Here is a 19,255-nt window from a genome sequence, read left to right as displayed (position 1 = left end):
GTCCACTCTATCCAGGCCTCGCAGTATCCTGTAAGTTTCAATAAGATCCCCCCCTCATCCTTCGAAACTCCCAACGAGTACAGACCCAGAGTACTCAACCATTCCTCATACAACAAGCTCTGTACTTGCTCAAAGCTTGTTACATCTCTAATTGATTCTAGTTCTGATGCAAGGTCATTGACCTGAAGCATTTGGCAAGACCCCGAAGTCAGGATCAAATGACCCTGAGTCCACATCTGTTGGCAGTGAGACCAAGGCAACCATTTTCCCAGAAGCTGTCTCCTAATTGGCCACCTCGAAGTTCAGGCTCCTATTAAGGATGGCAGGGCTGGCTCTCAATGCTGCTGGCATAGTTACAGCGTTGGCAGCTATGAAGCCTTTGAAGCCTCGTCGGGAGTGGTGGGTACTACTGAGGCAGGTTGGGGATTGAGAGTGATGGGGTAGTTTAAAATAAAATCTCAGAGGGGCAAAGGAGGTATGGGAAAGCCCTCCAGATGGCTCATTGGTGTTCCTGAGGCTGCCTTTCCTGCCCATGGCTCTCTTTTTGATGAATGGAATCTTTGGCAACCCTCTAACACATCCTGACCCCCAGACTATTAAGTTGGCAGCTGTCACACAAGGCTTGGGAGCCTTTCGTTTCTTTATTCTTTCGACGGCGACACCATTAGTGAAGGTGTCCATGACGTTGCGTTGTTGGCCATGGCTGAGGGTCTGGACAGAATGTCCACCTCGCAGTGGTATGTGACCCAGTAGCAAGCTGACCTTGATGCGATTCCGCAGGACATGACCCGCTCTCAGATAGGCATGGCCGAGGCGCTGTGAAGTTTGTCCCAGTCTCAGGTGGGCATTGCCAAGGTGCTGCAGAGCATGTCCCAGACACTGAGGAGTATTGCCGAGGGCGTCGACATGATGGTGCACATCATGGGGATTCGCCAGGGCTGGCAGAGCCAGATGATGCAGGGGCACCCGGGGCCCAAACCAGCTGCCCCTCCATCCCAAGGTGAACCCCAGGGCAGCACGCAGGAGAGTGGGGGGTGACTGGCAACCTGGACCCGTCCCATGGAGTGGCGATGGAGGCCACCAGCTCCCCTGAGTTCCACCACTCTGATGAGGCCACGTCTCGCAGTCGGCTGTGCACATGCTGCCGACAAGTCATCCAGGGCCCTCTGGCCTCATAGCCCCCAGAGGATGCCCACCAGGGGCATCGAAGGCCACAGGATGTGGTAAGCAGCTGGCTGCCTGCAGCTCAGATGTGAACCCTGAGGTCACACCTAGATGTAGTGGTAGAACTAGCAGGGCAAAGCACATCGACGATCACTGGGGGCACCGGGGAGGGGGGTGGGGGGTGGGGTGGGGGAGGTAAATAGGGGGTGAGGGAGCTGGGGTGGGGGAAGCACCATCGGGAGGGTGTGGAATTGTCAAACACAATAAACACCTTTGTGCACAACCAGTATGACGCCTCTGTCACTTTTTTCCGCATTATGAGCTGACCCCTGTACCCTTGACCCTTCTCTCCAGGCACCTCCCCTTCCCCGTGACACCCACCCACCCTTTGGCCATGGACATGTCCCCGGAGCTGTGTCACATCCCCTGGTGTTTGGACGTTGGCTGCTGCGTGGGTGGTGTTGCTTCCGCAGTGTTCAGGCATTGTGTCCAGGCATTAAGGTGTGATTGGGATGCTTGGCAATGACTCCGACATGCTACATGGCCCGTCCACCCACAGGAATCCACTTGGTGCTCACTTAATAGGGATTGCCAAATCCCTATTGGTGATAGACTTCAGCTGCATGGCCAGAGGCCTCGGCAGTCAGTGGGGATTATGGGTGATTGGTGGGTCAGACAGGCAGTGACAAGGGTTGCCCCTGGGATGTATCAATACAATTCATGGGTTGGCATGGTGGTGCCATAAACGGTTGCGCCCGGTTGCCACCCCCCAGCGTACCACTCACCCTCCCATAGCAGCCCACCCCTGCGGAAGGTCCTCCACCCAAGCCGAGGGTCCCCCCAACCCACCTTGGCGAGGCTGTGTTGCCAATTTTAATGAGCGGAATACTATCCCACCCACGTCACTAATAATGTCGCCAATTAATAATGATGAGTGATATTGCTTTTCAGAGTCGCCAGGTATCAGATGATACCACCACAAGGTTCAACCGGATGTTGATCAAAGACCCAACAATCAGTCAGTTAGTTCAAGTTCAATAATAGTTTATTTACACACAAGATTAACTCACACATGCAACATAAAAACACTACAAGCAAAATTACACCTAACACTACAACAACCTGTACTTACCTTTCAGGCACCCGGCTTTGGCAGAGGAGCAAGGCCTTTGTTCGGATCTAGAGTGGCTGGGACTGGAGAAGTAACTTCGGTTCTGCTGGGTTCATCCATTTGGTAGAGATTGTTGATCTTCAACTTGATTCTGGTTGTGGTGTTGCAGTGGGCTTCAGGTATAGGCCGGGCCGAAGAGTGCCGGTGTGCCAGGGCCAAAAGAGATCGAACACATGGCAGTGTCTCTCTTTATCATTTGGGGTTTCGCACTCTTTTGGGCGGTCCTTAGCTTTGGACCCAATAATTTGGCAGGATTCGATTACTGCCTTCGATTTGAGCCAATAAAGGGGCAGTTGCCATGATGGCTGGGCGTGTCCTGAGCGGTCATTGACCTTGGCTGTTTGGGCTTCCTGGGTGAAGGGAGTGGCGCCGATGTGTCTGGAATTGTAACTGATACCTGAGTACCATTCCTTTGTCCTGGGGAAATGGGCCATTAGAATGCAAATCGGCTCGGGGTTTCGATACTGTCTGGTTCTCTGTTAGCAAATATACATTTAGGCTCTGAGTTTGCCTGAATCCTGTATTGGCCATATTTCCCTTGAGTCTTTGCAAGTATCCATGTTTCCTTTGTAAGTGGCCATCCCAGATGGCTACAGCTCCCACACCCCCGCCGAGCACCGGGGCGGCAAGCCCAGCATCCTCGGGCTCTTTGCCTGTGAGCAAGGATGGCTACACATCTCCTTGGCTCCCTCCAGAAGCCCTTCCGTCAAGTTCACATTTTTCAAAGGAGTACTAATCGGTGCCGGCGCGAGCGCTTGCTGGGGAGGCTGTTGGATAAGGGGTGTCTCTCGTTAATTGTATTAAAATTGGACTTAATTGGTGATAATTAGCCCAATGTCACATATGGGAGCTCAATTTTGGCCTCTCCCGCTATTCACCGGCCTCATTTCGCTTGAGCGAGAGTGTAATGAGACCGGAGAATTCTCCGAAGGCTCAAAAAGTGTAGCTTGGAAAGTAAATTCTGGCCTAAATTTTAAAGATACAGGGGAGTCGGGGGAAACACCCCTGCCGACTCCGGCTGTCTCGCAGGCATTTTCGCTCAAAATGAACATTGAGTGGGAGTAGGCAGGACTTCCACCCCTCACTTGTGAGGATGTCCTGTATTGGAGAGCATCCCATTCCTGTAGCAACAGACTGCAGTGGTCAGTAGAGGATCTGCAGAGAGTTGTCTGAGACTAAAGGCAGAATTCTCCCATGGCCTCGCTCATGGATTCAATGGTAGATGCTGGGGAGGGGGAAGAACTTGACAGGAGTCCAGAAATTGGTATTAACCTCTTGTGAATTTCCTGTGGAAAGTTCCACTGGTGCCCACCACTGGAGGCCGGCATGAAAATGATTTGCATCTTGCTAATCTGATGCAGATGAAGACGCGAACGGAATCTTCCACCATGTCCATCTTCCGCGATGTCAACTGGATAACACACCGGTCCAGAACACATCTGGAACACCGTGACGTGCAGAGGTCAGGATTCACCTGAACAATGCCTGAGGCTGCTCAGGTTGGAGGTCAGCAGTAACCCTGGATCCCAGAACACACAAAATGTGTGGGGGGAGCATCTATAGGTGGATCTTCCAGATTCAGTTTCATCGAGGAGTTCCATCTTCCAACCTCAGCGTGTCCCTGGAGATCCATCTACTTTCTTTAACTGTGCGTCTATTGTGTTCTTTTTAAAAATAAATTTAGAGTACCCAATTCATTTTTTTCAATTAAGGGGCAATTTAGCATGCCCAATCTACCTACCCTGCACATCTTTGGGTTGTGGGGGGAAAGACCCACGCAAACACACTGAGAATTTACAAACTTCACACGGACAGTGACCCAGAGCCGGGATTGAACCTGGGACTTCGGCGCCATGAGGCCGCAGTGCTAACCACTGCGCCACTATGCTCAATTGTGTTCTTCGAAGATGTAGCAAATCTTGCAATCCCTGTCCACTACTTTCTTTCAAATACAATTTCAAATACAAATCTTCAATTTGGCACCTAGATATGATGGCGGCACACGTACCATCATGCTCGCCCTGCCATGGAATCCGGCGCAAAACCCCTGGGTGCATAATTAATGAGGCTGTGGCGGGAAGACAAGGGGAGGGTTTCTCCAAAAATGGGGCTATGTCCCCACGACGGCGTAAAAACGCTGGCGTTTTATTCCAGACTTGCCTGAAAAAAATAAAGAGCATTTCACTTACCTGCAGGGGGCTGGCAGAGACCTGGGGAGCTTCACACATCTTTGACTGCAGGGGCAAAATTCTCCCCCAACGGCGGGATGCCCGCCGACTGGCGCCAAAGCCGGCGCCAATCAGACGGGCATCGCGCCGGCACAACGGTACGGAAGGCTACGCATCTTTGGCGGCCTGGCCCCAACATTGAGGGGCTAGGCCGACGCCGGAGGGATTTCCGCCCCGCCAGCTGGCGGAAATGGCGTTTGTTTCCCCACCAGCTGGCGCGGAAATGCGGCGCATGCGCGGGAGCATCAGCGGCCGCTGTCAGTTTCCCGCGCATGCGCAGTGGGGAGAGTCTCTTCCGCCTCCGCCATGGTGGAGGCCGTGGCGGAGGCGGAAGGGAAAGAGTGCCCCCACGGCACAGGCCCGCCCGCGGATCGGTGGGCCCCGATCGCGGGCCAGGCCACCGTGGGGGCACCCCCCGGGGTCAGATGGCCCCGCGGCCCCCCCAGGATTCCCGCCCCCGCCCAATCTCCGGGAGCGGAGACTTCGGCGGGGGCGGGGGCGGGATTCACGGCGGTCAACGGCCATTCTCCGACCCGGCGGGGGGTCGGAGAATGATGCCCCAGATGCGGGTCCCCGCACTTCTGGTTCCGAGTCCGCACATGCGCACGGCGGCGGACTCCAGCGGCTGCGGCGAGCGCCATAGTGGACTCGGACCGCGGACCATCAGCAAGAAAGAAGGTCCCCCCAATCGGCCCTGCGCCACTTCACCTGACCCGCCCAATGGCTGCCCCACCCCCCATAAGGCCCCTCCACCCTGGTGATGGATCCCCCGCCCCCACCAGGGCGGCCATGGACTGAGTCCGCAGCCGCTGCGCGTGAGTCCCGACCGACCAGACGCGGTTGGAACCATGCCGTCAGGAACTCGGCCGGTCGGGATCGGAGTATCGCTGGGAGGGCCCCAGTCGGGCGGCGTGATTTGCGGGCGAGCGATTTTCTTGGGACTGGAGAATCGCGGGAGCGGCGCCGGGCCTGATTCTCCTGTAAATGTAGATTCTCCGCCCCCGTGCCAAATGCAATTTTGGCGCGGGGCTGCGGAGAATCCAGCCCAAGGTGTGGGGCGAAATTCTCCCCCAACAACGGGATGTCCGCCGACTGGCGCCAAAGACGGCGCCAATCAGACGGGCATCGCGCCGGCCCAAAGGTGCGGAATGCTCCGCATCTTTGGCGGCCTAGCCCCAACATTGAGGGGCTAGGCCGACGCCGGAGGAATTTCCGCCCTGCCAGCTGGCGGAAATGGCGTTTGTTGCCCGCCAGCTGGCGCGGAAATGCGGCGCATGCGCGGGAGCGTCAGCGGCCGCTGTCAGTTTCCCGGCACATGCGCGGGAGCGTCAGCGGCCGCTGTCAGTTTCCCGCGCATGCGCAGTGGGGAGAGTCTCTTCCGCCTCCGCCATGGTGGAGGCCGTGGCGGAGGCGGAAGGGAAAGAGTGCCCCCACGGCACAGGCCCGCCCGCGGATCGGTGGGCCCCGATCGCGGGCCAGGCCACCGTGGGGGCACCCCCCGGGGTCAGATCGCACCGCGCCCCCCCCCAGGACCCCGGGGCCCGCCCACGCCGCCTGGTCCCGCCGGTAAATACCAGGTTTGATTTACGCCGGCGGGACAGGCAATTTCTGGGCGGAACTTCGGCCCATCCGGGCCGGAGAATCCAGCGGGGGGTCCCGCCAACCGGCATGGCCCGATTCCCGCCCCCGCCCAATCTTCGGTACCGGAGACTTCGGCGGGGGCGGGATTCACGGCGGCCAACGGCCATTCTCCGACCCGGCGGGGGGTCGGAGAATGACGACCCTGGTTTCTTGCCGCCTCGATAGCGGGAAACACTCCCCGTTCCTGTTCCTGTCATGGGACTTAGTCCCCTGTGGGAGTATTCCACCCTAAATTCCAAGAAATGGAGACTCAGTTAAGTGCCAGAGGTCCCAGAGCAGAGAGGGGAGGGAAGGCCTGGGGTGTCGGGAGAGGGGACAATCGAGGACTTCGGAGATATGCCCATGGGGCAGAGAGGTCTGGAGGTCTCTGGGCTTTAAGGAGAGGGTGTCCTCAGTCTGAAGCAGGCTTTTAATGGAGGCACCCTTCTCTTCATGCCTGCCTGAGATCTAATTTTCTTTATTTTTGGGTTAGTCTTACAGAGCTTCAACCAGATTAAAAATTGAGGCTGGAGAGGAAATGGCTCTTAAGTGACCATTAATTGGCCACTTAAGGGCCTTAATTGGGGCAAGTGCAGGCTTCCCTTCCAGGCCTTGCCCATCCCAGAGGAAAATTGCTGCAAGGTCAGGGCGGGCAGGAACCTAGAGGAAACCCCACACCTGCAATATCACACTACCCCCCACCACCTACCCGTTACTCCCAACCACTCCCCCTGCCTGCCTAATAACCCACCAGAGGGGAAACATTTAATTCTGGTCCCTATCTTTTCACTGTTATGTTTAAATGTAGCTTTGAATCTCAAATATTTTAATGAGTCTGTGCGACTTATTAGGTCCTGGGCTTGCTTCAGCTTGCCAGGCATGTTGTCAGATTGGGATTTTGTTTCTCTTGAGAAACAAATTGATGGTGTTTCTCACCATCACGAAGCACACAATGAGAGCATTCAGGCTACATTTCAATCAAAATTTAGAATTGTATTTGAAAGAAAGTAGTGGATAGGGATGGCAAGATTTGGTACATCTTATTGCTCCATATAATGTTTGCAATTCAAGGAGCTTAGCTCCCGGCCTCCAGGGTGTTTGCAACTTTAAAGTTTCTCTGTGGAAGACAACCCCTTGGGTTCCTAGCTATTATTAGAGAAAAATGGGTGGGACAATATAACCCCTCATGGGATGTGTTGGAACATATCCTGAAAGTAAGGGACAGAGAGTGGTGACAATCCTATAATCAGCAGATGCCTGGAAAACATATGCAACAAACATTTGGTCTACGATAATAGACAGGCCAGGGTAAAGTGGTTTTGTCAGGGGGAACAGAGTTCTATCTCTTGTCCCCACCCCTGGGACCAGGATAGTGACTCACTTATCGGGTCTGTTTTGTATTGTAGAACAAGTAAGGCCTGTAAATTACAAAGTTGTTATCCTGAGCAAAGATAGAAGGAGCAGATCTATTATATTAAACCATGGAGTGATCAGAAGACTCTGTGTCTGAGAAAGAACTTCTTTTGGAAATATAATCTCAAGAAACTAGCAGGATGGCAGCGACTAAAATTAGTCAAACGAAATTGGGGCCCAGGAAAACCTATTATTAAGCATGATATCATAATAGTTTCTGGGTTAATGGTCTCTGTGAAACTGTACCAGTTCCCAGTGGCGGACCTACATTCTTGGGGCCCTGAAGCGTGAACTGTTATGGGGGCCCCTTCGCAACCAGCAACGAGGTCTGGGTAACCACTGTTATCTTCTTCAATGGGGTTGTTCCACGACAGATCACCACAATTTAAAAAAAGATTTAACCACTACATCTCAGATTTTGATTAAAATTTATTTTAACTATTATTTTGGATTGAATTATACTATATTATTAATATCATTATTTTTTTTAAAACCCCTTCTCATACAGTAGACCCAAAATTTTTAAGCAATGTGGACTAAAGTCGCTTCTGGGGACCCTCTGGGATTAGGGGCCCTGAAGCTTAAGCTTCATTAGTTTCATAGTAGATCTGCCCCTGCCAGTTCCCCAACGTGGTGAGACAGGAGATTTGCCAAATGGTCAGGACAAAACCACTGTTACTGGTGATAGAAAGTTAATAGTTACATAGCTAAGATACTAAACCCTGATGGGTTGTGGAGATTCTGTAATGATTTCAGAAAATTAATGCCTACAGTGCAGAGGAGGCCATTCAGCCCATCGGGTCTGCACCGACTCTCTGAAAGAGTACCCTACCCAGGCCCAGGCCACCACCTTATCCCTCCGTAACCCCACCTAACCTTTTGGACATTAAGGGGCATCTTTTGGACTGTAAGAGGAAACCAGAACATGTGGAGGAAACCCACGCAGATATGGGGAGAAAATGTAAACTCCACACACACAGTCATCGAAGGCTGCAATTGAACCTCGGCCCCTGACACTCTGAGACAACAGTGCTAACCACTGTGCAACCATGGCACCCCTGTTGACAGATTCCACCATAGAAGAATTTGGCAAGATCTACCAGCCACATTGCACTCGAAAGGCCGCGTGGAAAATAGGTGCCGGGAGATAAAGGTTCCAGGATGTATCAGGCTCTCCATGTCTCGCGTGAACTAACGTCATCTCATGAGATGTCGCGATGTGAATCCCGCCCACTGTGGGAAAATCTGCATATTAGAGGGGACAGCCAGTCTCACTCTAATATGCAATTTTGAGATCTAACCAAGTTGTGGGATCTAACCACCTTGACTTGGAGACCTCAGGCAAGCGCTGTTCAGTGTAGATCCCTGCAAACAGGAACCAGATGGAATGGTACTGATGAGAGTCTCCCAGAGGTGTGGAGACCCCCAGATACATGTAGTCTGGGCAGGGTGGCACCCTGGCACTACTGGTGCAACCCTAGGCACTCTGGCAGTGGGTGACACACTGGCACTGGCAGGGGCACTGCCAGGTGCCAAGCTGGCATTTTCTGCATGGCAAGGGTTGGACCGGGGGTGCCCCATATGGGTGTGGGGGAGGGTTATGGTCCCCTTATGTGTGAGTTGGGTTTGGAGGGGGTTCAAGGGTCGCACCGGTAGCTCGAGAGATCTTGACGCCTATTAAAATGGTGTCTCGATCTCTCCCTGCATTGAGGAGTTCCGGTGAATGGGGTTAAGTGCGGCCTCTATGGGGGCTAAGTAGTAGGGTGTATTTCAGCGCTCTGACAACTGAAAACACCTGGCTAATAGCGTTACTGGACTCTGTCTACATTTGGGTAGATCGTCCCCGGGGTCTTTGTAACCCTAGATATCTATATCCATGTCGAGTGTTGTCTTTGGGCAGCACTGGATCCCTACTATCTTTCAATGGTAAATCGATAGTAATTCGAAGCCTGGTGCACATGAAGTTGCCGTGTGCCAAGTTAACTGCGTAACTTAGTGACAACCAACAGCCCCATCAGCAAAACATTGCCAAAGAAAAGCAGGTTTCACTGCCATCCTAGTGAAATGCCATTTGGGTTTGGCAGAGATGGGTTACTTGGGGAACATACTTGGGCAGTGTGAGTTAAGCCCAAATTGACAAAGCCAAGGTGATGAGGAAATTGGGTCAGATCCATTTAAGAAACACGTAAGAACTGTCCTGGACCTTGTTGAGTATTACTGCTAATTTATTCCAGACTATGTCATTAGGGCAGTCCTTTTGGCAGATCAAGTCAAAATCAGAGCAAAATAGAGGGCTGGCTGCTTCGGCCACGCCCACCGCAAAACCGCCACGGGCGGGACACGTACCATGTAAAGGTTCATTGACCTTGGGCGGGAATTTCCGGTCGCTGGGCGAGCACGGACAGAGAATCCCGCTCATAGGGTGCTATTAAACCAAAATATTTCTAAGTGCCATTTTGGGCTTTTGCCCTTTTTACTTCTATTTATAAATTAACTAACATCTGGAAACAGCAAATACATCTGCTTTTTCTTCGCTCCGACTCAGAAATACCAATTCATTGTTTAACTGGTATTCGGTAAATCATTATCAGTGCAATTTGTACAAAATAAATTATACCAAAAATAATATTGCAGCAGGATTATGAATCTTTTATGAAAGGATTGTGACATTGCTTTCTGCTCTGGGGCTTTGTTATTCAAAATCAACAATTGCACAGGGTTACAAAGAATAGTTGCAGGATGGCCTACAAGTGATAGCCCAAGAAGATGGGGAGAAGTCAGGAATTCAGTTCTCTATGACTGAAAGTATCTTTACTGTTTGGGTGTTAAATTAGCAGATGATTTGCACTTCCATTAGGTGGCTTCTATCATGAGTGGATAGTTCAATCCACAAGCAAAAGTTAAAAACATCTATTTCAACCTCATCTTGTCCTCTTTGCTTCAACTGGCAGCTGATTAAAATAGTACTCAGGCCCCGATGATGATCTGTTTAGTTAAAAAAAGGACCTCGCTGGTTTCCAGTGGGTGTTCTTCCCACTGCTCGGAAGAGCAGATTAAAAATCAAAGACCACAAGAGTGGGTGATGCATTGTTGGGCAACTAAAGCTACCATTTTAACTGTCTCACTACCCAGACGTCACTGGACAAATAGGGCTCAATTCACTTACTGTCTGTGAATCATGATTTGTGCCTAGCCTTTTCTTGTGAAGTGTTTCTCAAAGATTGGAAACATACAGATCACAGTCATGTGATAGACATGGTAGCCATCTAGCTTAGACCACAAGGGTTCCTATTGTTTCATCAAAGCTGTCATATAATTAGATGTTGGTCAGGGCCCTAAATGGAATTGCTCAGACTGATTAGCACTGTTATATTCAAAAGACTACTGGGGGGATTCTCCGATGGCCGACACCAAAATCGCGTTCGCCAAAATCGTGGATGGTGCTGTTTTTCTGATGCTCCGCCCCCTCAAAATGACATACTCGAGGAGTACGGCGCACACAGTTGGGACGGCCTCAGGACGTCACCTGAGGTCTTCCCAAAATGCCCCGCCCCCGATGGGCTGACTTCCTGACGGCGTCGGTCGCGTAACCTCTCAACTTTCGTAAACCTAGCATGACGGCTGTGGACTGTGTCTTTCGCCGCCACAGTTGAGAGGGGAGGGAGCCGTTCTGCTGGTAGGCGGGCTTCGGCGGGGACAGGGGTGACTGGTGAGGAGAGATCTGGGGGTGGCGAGGGGGGGTTTACATGAGTTTATGGCAGGCTGCGTCTACGCATGGCCGGCACCATGTTATATGGCGCGGCCACCGCCGTGCGCATGCGCGGCCTCGGACCCGGCCATTCTGCGTTCATACCGGCAGGTAAAGCCGGCTTTACATGGTGCGGCTGCTAGCCCCCCACCAGATGGAGCATCAGTGCGGGGCCGCCGCCGACTTTTTGGTCATAAGACCAGACGCATCCTCCAGACACAGCCGCAGAATTGGAGAATCTAGCCCCTACATAAGGCACACTGAAAACTTATAATGGTGCAACTACATATTCATACTGAGGAAACTCAGAAAGGTGATGACAATGTATGATGCTTTGACTTAGCTACACAGTGTTCCCTAAAGCAAAAATATATACCTGATATTGCATTATATTTTTTAAAAATGTGGCGGCACGTGGCACAGTGGTTAGCACTGCAGCCTATGATGCTGAGGACACGGGTTTGAATCCCAGCCCTGGGTCACTGTCCGTGTGGAGTTTGCACATTCTCCCCGTGTCTGCGTGGGTTTCACCCCCCACAACCCAAAGATGTGCAGGGTTGGTCACCCTAAATTGCCCCTCAATTGGAAAAAAATAATTGGGTGCTCTAAATTTAAAAAAATATATATTTTTAAAAAATATTTTACTGTGCCTTAATAACTCAAGACAAACAAAAATACATTTTTTTATTTCACTAGAAACTGTTGCAATAAATCTGCATTATATTTTTACCAGAAGGCAAAGTCTTCCCTGAAGAAACTTCCCTCCGGACGGTGAAAGTTTTTGTTGGTTCTTTTCAGCATAATCCTCAGATGTCTGTTTCCTGTGATACTGTACAAATTTGCAAATAGCAACAGATAAAACTCAATTCAATTTTCCTCGTTAAAATAATAATCTACAAACAATTGGGTTAAAGAGTTCTTCATGAAGTCTGAAGTTCACGCAATCCATTTTAAAGGCTGGTAGGTGTATTTCATATTTACATATACAAGCTGTAACCAATGAAGCATTTTTCTGTAAGTTACTACCATATTTATCCTGCTACTGAGTCCTTAATATTGAAGAGTTTTTTTTTTGCCTGCTTTTCTAATTCATGTTACACATGAACTTTTGAGGCATCTCTCTTGACTTGTAAATTTAGTTGCACCTGAGTACAAGTAATCAAGAGTATAATGAATTGGAATATTTGACTCATATTTCATTCTTTTTACCCTTATGTAGTGTACAAATTCTGGTTACGTATTAATCTCTGGGGAACTATAATTCTAGAATTTGACCATTTGGTTTTTACAGAATATAATATATTTTGAAAGAAAATAATTCTATTTTGATAATTTAAGACACGATATTGTTAGTGACTAATGTGAATTAAAAGGAATTGCTTGCACTGAAACATTAATGTCTGTAAGTCAGTTCTTGGGGAATTAATATTGTCACTATGATCATACTCGCTGTGCCGTCTTTCTATGTATTGATTTTATAAATGTAGCCACACCTTTTATTGCGATGCTGAGGGAAAATTTTGTGATCTATGTTATGGACTTTTATATTTCTCATCATAACTCATAAGCAGAATAATAATTATTTGTAATTGTGTATAAGTTTGTGCACATAGACAAAAGGCCCCCGAGTGCCAGGTTTCTTGTGTTGGGGTTTGGGCTTAGGGATGCCCTGCTCTTATGAGGTGAGCTGAGGGAGGTCTCAAGAACCTCTAAACTGGGGTGTTGGGGTGCTTCGGAGGCCATGTTGGGAGACTGAGAAATTGGGGCAGCATTTAATATGGCACCCTGATCCCTACCTCCACTGACAAGTCAGTGCAAGAAATGAAGCTAAGTATAGCCTTGGCCAGGTGACTCTCGCAGAGGCCCCCCCAAAAACAAAGTCCCGTTTAATAGTGGGGTTATTCTCGGCACTGCAGGCTGCAGAAACACCCCACTATTCTTGCCCAAAACGGGACATTTTTTCCCCGTTAAATCGCACACTGTTTCTAGGCAAGCGCTGTCTGCCAGAAATACATATTGAAACTTATCCAACAATACAGTTTTTAAATTTCTCCATTTGAAAATTTATAGTGGTGTGAAAACACTTAACATTTTTAGATACATTTTATTTGTACAAAAACGTAAATAGAGATTGTAATTTTAAAAATCCATCTCAAAGACAATGGCGCAGATTTTCGTTCCCAGGTCAGGTGCACAATGATGGGAGAATTCCTAGGGGTGGGGGGGCGGTGGGTAGGCTGGATTGGAAGTCTGGCTCTCCACTTCCACGAGTGCGATGGCTATTGGGTATGAAGGTGGGCTGGGTGGAAGGCCTGCTGTTGTACTCCGGCACTGCGTTGAATTAAATTATATAAAAACATCTCACCAACTCTCATCTCTCCTCAAAACACCTCAACACTCCCCATGCCACATCCATGTCAACTTCTGACACCTCTTGCCCCCATCTACATCTCATGACCCTTCATACCCCTTATACCATCCCATGCCCCTCTAACCACCTCCCAGTGCCTCTCATAACCTCAATGTCCCAACATCCACATATCCTTTTGTAGCCCCATGTCAACTTAGTGCCAATGCATGCCGAACAACCACCATTTGTCCGTACCTTGTTCATGCCAACTCCCTCAGTATCTTTTGACAGCTCCTTAACAGCTTTGACATTTCTTTGACAGCTTGACAGTCCCAATGAGTTTATGCATTTTTAATGCAAGGGCATGTTTACTCTTAACATCCTTGAAGGGGGTCCAACATCTCCCAATCAGTGTATTATTGCTCCCAAAAGTGTCCTGGGCCAGATACAAAAGGGTATCTTACCACGCCAGCAGGGCCATGCAAAACTGTAATTTGCATGCATTCAAATCTGATTAGTGGGTTGGACACGTATGTTGCACCCTTCCGTGATGCTCCTCCCCTCTTAGGCAGAAGTCATGTGGGTGCAAATTAGTACAAGTATTTACAAACTGGGACTGGGTACCATAGCTGCTGAGGGCAGTGAGAAGAGAAGGAAACTTTTAAGAACTCTCCAAAATTGTTGGGCATGTTGCGGTGTGTCAGCCTGTGTTGGGTGGAGTAGTGGGGAATGACTTGGAGACAGGTGGACTTGGGGTGCCTCCCTCAGGATCGGGATGGCCAAGTTCAGGTTGCCATTGTTGCAGTCTGTGTTTTAAATGCACCCCTTTGGTGCTACTTACAGGCCCCTGGCTGTTCACTCTGCTGACTCCTCACTGTGTCCTGTAAATGTTGAGAGAGCCCATGTCATCTGGGAGTCCACCCAGGCTGCCTCTCTGGAAACCCTGAGCAGTATTGTCAATGGAATGGACGTGGCTAAGCTCAATCAGTGGCCCATCAGGTGCTAGCACTCCTCAGTGCAGCCTCACTGCAGGGGAAGCAGGATGTTATGGGAGTGTCCCTTTAGAAATGTTTTTGTCTTATCACATGGTTTCAGTGATGTCATTGTGTGCGTGGAGTTGGGCTGTGGTTCTGTGAGATTTTACTTTCACTTTGAGTTTTGGACAGGTTTAAGCTGCACAGGTTGAAATAAGTATCTCTGTATCTTCATTTAAAAGTTGTTTCCAGACTGCTTGGTAACTTAAAAGAGATAATTGCTTTCTGTAAGGAATTCACATCTGCTGTTTGAAAAGGGGAACAGAGTATCACTAACAAGTCTTATAACAGTGAGAATGCTGTGTTCTGGGCCACACCTTTGAAAAGGGATTTCTGGTTTTACTTGGATTTTGTTATTGAATTGGAACAGTTAAGGGGAAATTCATTACGTGTTACACATAGATTACTGTAGCTGTGTGGGGTCTTTGTGTAATCGATACAAAATTCTTGCTATGTGTGTTTATACAAATGTTAATTAAATTCTTATAATAAAGCTTGTTTTTTTCATTAAAAGCACCTAAGAAGCCCATGAATAACACCTGAAAGTCAGGCTCTTCTGCTCAACCGAACCAAATTCAACAAACAGTTATAGGTCCGATGAACTCCATAATATACTTTGGAGTTTTCTAAGCCCTGTCCCAGACAAGGGAATTATCAGAGCTCACACCAAACAAATGAAACATGCACTGTGGCATTTGGCATGCTCCTTGGCACCCTGTCCGGAAGCCCCAGACAGGCAATGAGACCCATTATAATGGCGCCTATGCAGCAACCAAGAGTGGTGCATCGAGATTCTCGAGCTTCCAATGTCTGGACCACTTTGGTTGGGGCCTCCAATACAGCACCAGGAGTGTCCCAAGCTTTAGCTGTTCTGCTGCATCCTGCAAAACATCGCACAGCAGAGGGGCAACATGATGGAGGTAGAGGAAGACCGCCAAGCCTCATCTGATGAGGAAAATGAGGAGGATGTCCAGGAAGAACCGAGCATGGAGCTCAGGCTGGCTGGGAGGCTGCAGGGTAGAGGCGGAGCAGTCAATCAGTGTTCATACAAGAACTAACAAGGAGGGCTCCAATACTGAAGATTAGCTTTTTAGCTTCCTGTCACATATTTGGATTTTGGCCAATAGCCTCAATAAAATGTTAATAACACTGCACATAAACTCTCTCAAATTATTTTCTTCCAACTTAATAAAAGAACAAATTAGTTCAATGGTTATTGAACTTTGTTCAATGCCATTTCTTTCTTAACACGATGCATCACTTCAGTTTTTATAGTCAATTTAGTATGAATTAAAATTATAAAATATTCAAAAGTACAGAACAACATGATTGTAATAATTGTATTTTAATTATTGACCTCTTACATCTGCTTGATGTTTCCATTTATATGCAGATTTGGAGGGGTCAAGGATTGAAGTTTGAGGTATGCTGGGTATTGCCTTGAAAGGTTCGAAGGAAAAATGTGTCCAGGAAACATGCTCAGTGGGATTCTCCGTTCCTGAGACTAAGTGGGGTGGCACAGTAGCACAGTGGGTAGCACTAGTGCTTCAAAGCGCCAAGGATCCGGGTTCGATTCCTGATTTGGGTCACTGTCTATACATTCTCTCTGTGTCTGCATGGGTTTCCTCCAGGTGCTCCAGTTTCCTCCCACAAGTCCTAAAAGACGTGCTTGTTAGGTGAATTGGACATTCTGAATTCTTCCTCTGTGTACTGTTGCCAATCGCCACCAGAGTCAGTAATAATGTTGCCAATCAATAATGATGCTCTTTAGAGTCGCCAGGTATCAAATGATACCACCACAAGGCTTTACCGGATATCGATCAAAGGACTACACAACCAGTTAGTCAGTTCAAGTTCAAAGATGGTTATTTACACACAAGGATTACTTCGACATGCAACATAAAACACTACAAGTTAAACTACACCTACAACTACAATAACCTATACTTAACTTCAGGGCAACCGGCTCTGTGCAGATGGACAAGGCCTTTGTCCGGATCTTGCGTGGCTGGGTGGAAGAAGTGGCTCTGTTTCTGCTGGGCTCAACCGTCTGGTAGCGATCGTTGGTCTTGAACTTGTCTGTCTGGTCGTTATGCTGCACTTGGGTTGGCATAGGCCGGATCCAAGAGAGACCGAGCACATGGCTGTGTCTCTTCTTAACCCACTGGGATTTTGCGTACTTTGGGGCGGTCCTTAACTTGGACCCAATAATTCGACAGGCTTCGATCACTGCCTTCAATTTTGGCCAATAAAGGGGCGGTGCCTTGATGGCTGGGTGTATCCTTAGCGGTCATGGACCTTGGCTGTTTGGGCTCCCTGAGTAAAGGGAGTGGCGCCGCTTGGTCTGTATCTGTATCGGTTACCTGAGTACAGTTCTTTTGTTCTGGGGAAATGAGCTATTAGAATGCAAACGAGCGGGGTTTTCGATCGCGTCTAGCTATCTAGGTTGCAAATACACACACAAGCTCTGAGTCTGTCTGAGTCCTGGGTTGGCCATAATTCCCATGGTCCTTTGCAGGTGGCCATCTGAGACGGCTGCAGTACCCAAACAGGCATCGGAGTGTGGCGACTAGGGGATTTTCACAGTAACTTCATTATAGTGTTAATGTAAGTCGACTTGTGACATTAATAAAGATTACTTTATTAAGTGTTAACGCTGGCGCAGGACTAGTGGAGTTCCACGACAGCAAAACTGGCACCGTACCTGGACCGATTCAGCTACTGTTCAGGGGCTAAAACTGGCACCATGGAACACAATCAATTCCAATGAGAAACGGTGCCGGATTCGTTAGCTCCGATATTGACGCTCAGGAGGCTGACAAGCTGCACTCGCATGTACACACTTCACTCCCCACAAACCATCCCAGCCAACAAGGCGGCAGCAAGGAGAGCGGCCCCAAGATTCACCGATGCTGAGCTGGAAACCCTCCTGGAAGCGGTGGAGGAGAGGTGGTTGAACCTGTACCCCGGCCCGGGAAGGAGGCTGTCAGCGGCCGCTAGTCGCCATGACTGTGCGCAGGTGGCAGAGGCAGTCAGCGCCATCAGCAACACTGTCCGGACCGAATAAATCTGGGCGAGCTTCTCAGGATGGGCAGAGTGAGTAGGCAGCACTGTGCCCCTGGCGCTAATCTTCATCCCACACTTGCGGTTCCCCAGGACACGTGTGTCAAACCTCCTCCCCCAGACCACATTCACACCAACTTCACCCGCACCCTCACCAACCCCCCACACCACCCTCACTCTCATCCCCACCCTCATCCCACCCTCACCCCCACACCACCCTCGCCATACCCCATGTCACTCTCACCCTCACCCCCACACAGCCTCACCCCACCTCATCCACTCCACCCCGCCCACTGTCTAATCATGCATCTTGTCTTGTATCTTGCAGGACCTGCTGGTGATGGAGCAGACCCATCTGGTGCCCCCATCCCCAGCCATTGCCACAGCTGGAGCCCCCCTTTGAGCCGAGCACTGACGAGGAGAGCAGCTTGGATGGCAACCCTCAACCCGCGACTCAAGACACCCCAGAGGTCGAGCATGATATTGACACAGATTTCCTGTCACAGTTGTCTCAAACACCCCCCACCATCCCAGAGATACTCACCTCGATTGGGCACTTTAGTGACGAGCTCCTGGGACTATATGGTGCTCACCACACAGCTGCTCCAGCAGGTGGTGGTAGGAACACCCGAGCGAGTGGACGGTAGGAGGGTGGGCTGCCCCCAGGGACGAGCTGCCGTCCAGATGGGTTTTGAGCTTCTGGAACGGACAGTCCCATCGATTGTGGAGATGCAGTTGCAGAGCCAGGGACTACATGAGAGGTTCCCAGCGAACATCCAGCACTTGCAGGTGCATTTGGAGGAGTCCAACCGCGAACATGGGCAGGAGGAGATGCCGACCATACGTGCCGCCTAGACCAACACAGTACGGCTGGCATCCGCGGTGGAGCCTTTGGGGACGAGGGTTGTTGTTATCGATCAGCATGTTCAAGCCCTGGGGTATTCTATGCAGGTCCTGGCCCAGGCCCAGGACCGGGTTGCCAACTCAAAGCCAGCCATGGGCCAGAGCCACCTGGACATTGCAGCAGTGCTCCTGAGCATGGCCCAGTCACAGCGGGCCATGGCTGGGAGCGTCGGCGGCATTGACCAGGCGCTGGCTGACATGGCGGAATCACTGAGGTAGGTGGCGCAGTCCCAGAAGGAAATGCACAATCACTGGCTGATGTGACACAAACCCAGAAGGTGGTTGCACAGTTACTGGCTGATATGGTGCAGTCCAAGACGGAGATGGTCCACTCCCTGTGCTCCATGGCCGCGAGCATGCAGACCCTGGTCGAAACCTGTGCCGGCCTCCAGGGCAGGCAGCGCCAGGTGGTGGTGGGGCCTCATGGGATGGCTCCATTCACATCCCATTCCATGGAGTAGCCCGGGAGCCACTGGGCACCCTGAGGGAGGAGGAGGAGGTGCTGGGTCCCACGCCGGTGACAGGCGCAGGGGAGGTGCCGGAACACTGCAGCACGTCGGA

The sequence above is a fragment of the Scyliorhinus torazame genome, chromosome 4 (genome assembly GCF_047496885.1).
Source record: "Scyliorhinus torazame isolate Kashiwa2021f chromosome 4, sScyTor2.1, whole genome shotgun sequence".
NCBI lineage: Eukaryota > Metazoa > Chordata > Chondrichthyes > Carcharhiniformes > Scyliorhinidae > Scyliorhinus > Scyliorhinus torazame.
Note: the sequence above shows the minus strand (reverse complement) of the source record.